The sequence below is a fragment of the Vombatus ursinus genome, unplaced genomic scaffold, assembly GCF_900497805.2.
Source record: "Vombatus ursinus unplaced genomic scaffold, bare-nosed wombat genome assembly UNPS02011767.1, whole genome shotgun sequence".
NCBI classification, from domain to species: Eukaryota; Metazoa; Chordata; class Mammalia; order Diprotodontia; family Vombatidae; genus Vombatus; species Vombatus ursinus.
Window position 1 is genome coordinate 2,211,219 of NW_020951545.1, and position 9,009 is coordinate 2,220,227.

The window sequence follows — 9,009 nt, forward strand, 5'->3', positions numbered from 1 at the left end:
ACATATTAAATTGGTGCTTAACAAATACTTTTTGATGATGGTGAAAAAGTCAATCCATTGGAAATGAAAAGCTTCACAACTATAATGATGTTGACAGCTGTAAAAAGGTGCCAGCAGGAAGTACTTGCGGCATGTCTTATCAGTTTCATCTTGTCAGCATCGTCTAGCACAGTGCCTGATGCATAGTAGTTGTCCTTGTTCAGTTGTTTTCAGTCCTGCATGACTCTTTGTGACCCCTTTTGGGGTTTTCTAGATTGATTTGCCATTTCTTTCACTAGCTCATTTTATAGATGAGCCAACTGAGGAAAGCAAAGTTAAGTGACTTACTCAAGGGCACACTGCTAATAAGTGTCTGAGGCTGGATTTGAACTCAGGAAGATGAGCCTTCCTGACTCTGGCCTGGCACTGTGTCTACTACAGCACCTACCTGCCCAGTGCCCTGTACCATAAGGAAACTATCAAGGAGGGAGCAGGGAAGGGGAAGGGAAGAAACATTTATAAAGCACTGGCAGCATTCCTGGCATTGCACTGTGCCCTTATGAACTGGTTTTTTTTTTTTGTTGTTGTTCAGTCATGTCCAACTTAACAACAACAAACAACAACAACAACAAAAACAAAGAATATGAGCTCCTTGAGGGAAGGGATTGTTTGTTGCCTTTATTGGTATCCCTGGGGCTTAGGATAGTTCCTAGCATACAGAAAGTATTTAATAAATATTTATAATAAACTCACTGAAAATTTCAAATATAAGATAGAAAGAAATTTAGAAGGGGATCCAGGGTAGTTTCATTACTACTATGTAAAACTTTATGAACATTTAAAAATTGTAAGCAATAGAAATTCACAGTATCTTATACTATCCTTTTTTATTGTTCTTTGTATATTTAAATGTTCACGTTTGTTGATTTTTAAGTTCATAATAAAAACAAAAGTAGGGAAGCAGCACTGGTTACTCAAATTGGAATAAAAGTCTCTATAGAATTTTCTTATTGAGGTGTCATTCCTTAACCTTGCCCATGTCATGGACCATACATATGAGCACCATTTTCTAAATTACCCCTTCAGTACAATGTAGGTGACTCTGCTACAAGCAGGCTCCACATTCTTGCTGCAGTACAAACAAAACATATTCAATATATGTCTTTAGGGAAAGGAAAAGCATTAGTCATTAAAAAATCAATAAGATAATAAATTGTGGTTTGTTTCTCTCTCTGTGCTTAATGTCCAGCTTTCAGATAAATGTCTGCTTGCTCATTATTTTCACAGGTTTTCTGTGCTCCCACTCTCAGAAAACATACAACCTTGCCATGAATGCCTATGCTTGCTTTCTCAGCTAGGCACTGGGCAGCCCAATCTGTGAGAGCAGAAAATGAGGGAGAGGAAAAGGCCAGATGATTCAGGGGGGTAAGTGCATTATGGCAAGCATGTGGCAAAACTTAAGTGACAAATGACAGTTAAAGAGCCACAGCTCAAGCCAACCCTAGACAGTATTAAAGTTCTAATTATAATACCCTCACATCCCCATGCACCCACATTATTTCATCCAACTTGTAAAAGCTTGTGTATCAGAGAAATTCACTTCAGAGAAATCACTACCCTATCAAATTGTCAACTTGAAATGACAAGTTTTGACCCACTCAATACTTAAAGACAGCATGCAGATACTGTTTGGGATTGTTGAAGGGTTTGCTATTTTGAGTACTTTAGCTCAGTTGATGCCGAAAATTAATGACCAAAACCCAAACTTGACCCAAAACTAATGTGCAAAAACAAATCATTTTGAAGCAAATCAAGGGTGGTGAATCTGTGTTCTTCTCTCTTGCCTTTTTTTTTGATAATTCTTATTTTGATAATTCTAGTTAGTCAACTTCCTACTTTCTTGAAAGGAGAAAAGAGTCAGGGAATATGAAAGAGACCTCATATATATCGCTTTCTTCATCTAGCTCCCTACTGATCCTTTTTAAAACAATGAAATCAATGGCTTTATTAACCCAATCTTGCCATTGGTGGCTTATAGCAACAGACTAGCTTATTTCTCTTGTTTTAGAAAACCAAATATGTTTTATTACTTATGTGTGTGTGTACATAGATAGATTTCGATAATGCATATCTATCTAAATCTATCTATACATATATGTACACAGGGTGTCCCATAAGTCTTAGTACATTTAAAAATATCTATTAAATATAATCATCATCTTTAATAGCTATTAAAGCCTTAAATTGCACTAACACTTTTGGTTAATACCTGAAGTTGAAACTTTTATGAAAAGTACTCTCTAGCTATGGCTGAAAAAGCCAATGTGTTCATACTGGTGGAAAAGAAAAGAAAACAACCCAACACTCAGTCCATGCATTTGTAGAGATATACCTATATAACGAGCAGGGGGTGGAAGAAAGGGGAAGGCCAGCTGCCTACACAAGAAAGTGACACACTGCTTTTTGTCAGATGAAGATGAGAGGGTGAGAGACATCTCTCCCCTTCCCCCCCAGTTGACAAGACTCAATGTACTACGGTGGAAAGATGCTTGACTCCTGGGTTAGAAGACTTGTGTTCAAATCCTACTTCTGATAATAGCTACTTGTGTGATGTTAGGTGATTTAGTTGTGTCTCAGTTTCCTTATCTGTAAAATGAGGGGAAAGGGCTCCTAGACTAGATGGGTTCTGAGTTCATTTTCAGCTCCAGATCTATGATCCTATGTAGATAATAAAAATTTGTATCTTCAGTTTTATGGTCAAAATGGGATTTTATAAAGTTAATTCAGAAATGATGTCAAGAGGCAGATTTTAGCAGCAGAGAGATATCTGTCTAGTAAAGCACCTTGTCTTCTTTATTTCTTTGTTCCCTTGATCAGGAAAAAAATAGAATCATAGGTAGGAGAATAAGACCATTAGCTAGGCTGAAGTGGGGAATGTGTTTTTGATGGTGAGAGGCAGGAGGGGATGGGGTGGAATAGAATGGGTTGGGAATGAAGGACAGGAAGAGTTAATTTGGTCTCTTGGATCTGTTAGGTATGCCGAAGCAAAGTTATGCTTGAAATATGCAGCAACTGCACTGAGTGGCTTTTACACACCCTCATAGTGCTCAGATAAATATGTCTGGCTTAGCTTTTGTTAATTGCTATTTAGAGTAATGGTGATTAAAGCAAATACAGGAGTACAACTAAGAATGCTTTAAAATAATGGCCTAATCATTACTAATTCATTTGATATTTATTGTAGTATTAATTCTAATGAATCCACTTGATATTAATGTGGATGTTGTAAGTACTCATATTGAATTTTCACTGTGCTTCAGTATTAATTAAATGAATGGTTATTATTACCTGTGTAATGGGGCCTGGATGGGATATTGTTTTAGGTGTTTATAAAAATCGATAGTAATACTATAATAGTAAAAAGCATGTGGTTATTTTTTTCATGTTGATTATTAATGTCTAATTAATGTGATTGTTTACAAAGGTAAGATTGCAGTGCAAGGATCATTTGGGTAAAGGCACACACTGAAGTGCTTTTTAATTCCTCATAGAAAGATGAAATTATACATACTAAGCATATTTTAGTGTTAATATATTTATGGCATTCTAATTTTTTGAAGTAAGTAATCCATTTGTGATAAATATAGTACGTTTCAACTAACTGGAATATTTATTTAATTGGAACTAGTTCCCTGACTGTACAGGATAACAGCCTTCTGAATACATATAAAATAACCTAAAGCGATATTTTGTGCAAAACTATGTGCAACAGATTATTACTGCTATAGACATTCAGAGAATGTCAAGATATTTCTCACCTGGCTGCACTCCTTTGAATTTCTCCATCATGCACCCAGGAACTTCATCAACAGAGATCTCATAATTCAACAAGATTCCATCAACCTTGGTACTCAATGTGAGGAACTTTTGCCCTGGGAGCCCTCTAATTGGGGGATGGAATGAAGAGTTCCTCTCAAATCTTCCACTTAAGGAGGGCACCCAGGCCAGATATCTTCTCATTTCCCACCCAGCTGTACTCCTTTTAACTTCCAGGTTCTTTTTCTTCCTCATTTCCCCCTGCCTTTGTGGTTGTCTTTTGTGTGTTTTTTCCCCTCATTAGATTCTAAGCTCCTTGAGGGCAGGAACTATTTTTCTTTATCATAATGGTATCAATAGCATTTAATACAGTGGTTGGCCCATAGTAGGGGCCAATTGTAATTATTTATTATTAATTTAATTATTAATTTGTTTAAATTAATTATATGAATAAATCTAATTGTTAATTTATTATTAAAATAAATTAATTATATAAATTAATTAATAAATATTTATTGACTGACAAGTAGAATATTCAGGACAGGCTTCATGAAGAAGGAGGGATTTGAGTACAACCCCAAAGAAAATAACAGGAGATTAAGAGCAGTTGGGGTTTTAGAAATCAGGTAATCTAACTACTCATTTTTAGAAATGGAGAAACTGAGACCTAGATAGGTTATATCATTTGCCCAAGGTCATATAGGTAGCAAGCAACCAAGCTAGAATAGAAACTCAATTCTTCTGACTCCAAGCCCAGGACTTTTTTCAAGATACTTCACTCATTCTCTCTGGATTTGTGGCAAGGTGTGAGAAGGATAAAGGTATTGCAGGGTCGAAGACCAGCATATGCATAACTCACAGAAACAAGAGTAAGTGTGGCCTGCATATGAAAGGAGCAAGGCTATGGCAAGGATACTGTCTAATTGTGCTATAGTGAGCTCAGGTTGAGGAGAAATAAGAAACAACATTGGGTATACAAGACAGGCCCATATTGTGAGATGCTTGGAGTATCATGATTGGGAGTTTGGACTAGATCCAATAGAAAATCCTTGCACATAGTTTTTAAATGCCATGATAAAAGTGGCATTTTAGAAGATGAATCTGGCCTTAATAAAAAGAAGAATGGAATTGGAGAGAGTGAAGACTAAAGGACATAAGTTAGGAAACAACTGCAGTCATGCCAACAGGAGGTGGTAAGACCTGGATGGTGGCAGTGGGGGTGGGGACTCTCTGGCATTTCTTTGGCATGTGATAAACAGTGTGGTGTGTGATTTCTTGGAGGCTTTCCTAGGGATACAAATAGAAGAATTCATAAGTGGCCCTGAGCAGCACTAACCTTTTGGCTCCCCATAATGAAAGGGCCTGTTATGCAGCACAATGCATAGACAATAATTTAATTCAAAGCATTTGACAAGCGTTTATTAAGGGTCTTCTCTATTTCAGACCAAGTGATGTAAATATAAATAATAAGTGTGAGGTAACCTCTGTGATAGGAGTTAGGAGGTTGGCTACATCCTACTCCTGACGTTAGCCTCAATAGGCCAAGAAGGGATAGTTGTTTACTTTCTCAGTGACTATTTTCAAGGCAGCTAACTGAGGAGTCTATATATTCAGGAAAGATAATCAGACTTTTTAGAAGAATGGCTCAATTTCTACATGGTACCATATTTATACATATAAATATGTTTAAAATATATTTGTGTGTGTATATATATACATACATATATATGAACACCCACAATGATATATGTATATATGATAGTATGATAGTCTAGATATACTATTATAGAATAATATATCTACTTATATGTAGTAGTATATCTACTATACATATATGTATATATACACATATATGTATATATACTATACATAATAGTATATCTACTGATAAGTTTTATATAGTGTGTATTAAGTAGCATACAATATATAAGTATGCGTTATTACATATAGTATATGTTACACTATTAAATATATACTATATATAATGTACAAATAGATATACTCATATATTAGTATAATAGCATATTTATATATGTGAACATAAGGATATATATGTGTATATTCACACATATGGGTATACACACATACACACAAACATACATACATACACACATATACATATATACATTCTTACTTTTCCTTTGTGATTGCATCACTTGGCTTTTGTAGTTCCTGTGTTCAATGTTTTTTCTCATGAACTTCAATAAGTAAGTTTGCTATAATCTATAATACAAAGTACAAATTAGGCATTTAACAAATGATTGTCCAATTGATACTGCATCTTTTGTGGAAACAAAAGGTTAGCAGGAAGAATTAGATCTTCCTAATTTCTTTATCATAGAAAGGGCATTATAGATTAAAACAATTTTCCAAAGTGCTCAATTCACTTATATTTGGTTCCAGAGATGGAAGCAAATTTTAGAGGACTTAGGAGAAAGAGCTGAAGACCTCAGAATTAACTGCCATGTTGATTTAGGTGAAATCACACAAAACATTGAGGTGAAAAATGTTCATTCTTTTAATTGAACTTCTCAAATTGCACTTTTCATTTAATGTTAATAGGATAGCAGTTCAAAGTTTTTTTAAATTTTTTATTAATTTATTTTGATTTATCAATAATAAGTAGTTCAAAGTTATAATGAATAGTAAATTCCTTTGGAATTATAATGTATTGGCTGCTATTCATTTGGATGTAATAGATATGCTTATAGAAATTCCAATGTAATTCAGTCATAATTAATTTTAACTTAACATGAAGTACTCTCCAAGTAGATTCTGTTATAAATACCAATTGATTATTTAAGATGTATGATATATGCTAAGGATCAAACTTCTAGTAATGGATACATACTAACTCCTTGCCAAATACCAGTAAGTAGATTTTAATAACTATTGAAATAGCATCAATAATGATTGAGTCTAATTTAAATTTAATATCATTATTTTACATTAAAGGGTGAATTGTTAGTTTTAGTGTATTTTTTGAAAATTAACCTCCATGTATCAAAGCATAATATTGTTAAATCTTAATAATTGTACCAATAACCACTCATTGTTTTTCATTCACAGCGACATGAATGCATTTTAATTCAGGATCTAAGTAGAAATGTTTTCTTAAAACTCACGAATTGAAAATTGATGAACATAGAATTAATCATCCAAAATCTAGACTTGTCACAATGTTAATACCTATAAGAGCCCTTACTTAAAGCCTATTAGTGACATTAGCTCATAGGGCACATCTATGCCCACAGCCACCATGTAGGATAACTTCTAGCAACCTGGAAAGGTTTTACTATTGTCTCAGTGATAGCCTCTGCCCACTATCCAAGGACCAGCCAAAATAAGTAAAGAGAAACTAAACAAAATCAGCAGGTTGATTACTAAATGAAGAATTCTTTGACCATGGTCATCCAAAAAACTGATGAAAATATAAAATGACCCTAAGTCCTATATAGCCTCCACAACTTCTACCATGACAATAAATGGGAACAAGGAAAGGAGGCAGTGGATCCTAAGAATCACACATGTTTTATATCATCTACAAAAATTAATTGGTCACTACTCTAGATGTGAGGTCCATCCAACAACCTATTGGCTTCTGACACACTCCCAGAAGAATTAACAACAACCATATTGACTTTTTCATTGTAGATGAAAATGGGAGACATAAATAAATTGCAACTAATAGGAAGAATGGCTCACAGGTTTTCCTCAGAAGGGTAAGGCAACTGCTATTTCTGGTTGCATTATGGGCCTAAGGAAAAGAAGAAATATGAATTCATAGATTACTTGTTTGTCTTGCCTATATTTTCATAGACAAGGGATCATTGTGAAAATAGTTACCAATTGCACTCCAACATCTGTTGCAGATTGACACAGTAGAGAAATTCTATAAAGAACTTGGCAAAAATCTTATGTACTAAACTAACACAATAGTTTAATGTTTGGCATCTTCAACATGGAAGTGAACAAAAACATGTTGGAAAATGTTGCTCAGGATTAAGAAATAAAAGATACTAAAATTTTGTTGATTATACAGAAACCCTATATATCATGAATATTTTCTTCAAAAGTCAGAAAGCACCAAAGAAAATAAAAAAAAATAAGATTTTATTTCTAGGAGATAACTTGTTAGTAATAGGAGAGTCTTTTCAGAATTAACTACTTTGTGCAATGTATGGTTAGATTACCAAATGGTTACTGTAAAAGTAAAAAATAATGCCAAATTAGAAGAAATGATAAAGATAAAAAAGAATATTACATGTGATTATAACAGCTCCAACCAACTTACTGAAATCTACTTTTAAGTTTGAAAAATGAGAAACAGATAAAAGTGAAGATATTGACTCTGAATATTGGCATGTTTGTTTTACAGATGTTTAACGATTATCTAAGAACTACCACTGTGAGGAGGCCAAAAAACCTAAGAAACTATCTCAGCCAGCAAACAAAATTTATTGCCAAGTGGAGAGATATTGCAGTCAAGGGAAACATATGTTAAGAATGCAAGTTTATTTGTAAAATGTTACAGGGACACATGACAAAAGCTTATCAACATTCTTCTCTTATATAATAGTGAAAGACAGTGAAGTGGAAAATGAGATTGCAAAAAGCTTGGCATGAAACTCAAATAAACCAGTTTATTCCAATAATATTTACAAGTGAAATTGGAATGAGAACACATAGATGTGAAATGAAATAACTACACCAGCATATTTAGAGCACTTTGTCTTCTTCACCAGTGATAAAAGAGTCACCACATTTGGACCATTCAAGAATTCAATGAGGTACTAGAAATGCCCCTGAAGAAAATGAAATCTGGAGGAGTAGGTGGGTAGCTTACATACAGAGGAAATCCATGATTGAGATTATGTAATCCTAAAGAATTTAAAAAATTGAAGATTCTAATAGGGAAGAGGAAAAAGAGACTCAGAGAGCACAATAGGAGAAAAGATAGCTTTGTATATTATCAGATAACAGCAATGAATTTAACTTTTCACATCATACCCCAGAATTCACCAAAGGCAGAATCTTCAAATTTGTATCACTTATCAAAACTCCTTTTGAAATTAGCTGATTAATCATTCTTCACAACTCTTTAGCCTCCTTAATGAAGTAGTCATTGTGGTCTAGAGTAAATGATGGCATAGGTGATAACCAGGAGGGATGTTACCTTGAACACCGAATGCAACTATATACTGAGCCAAAGAT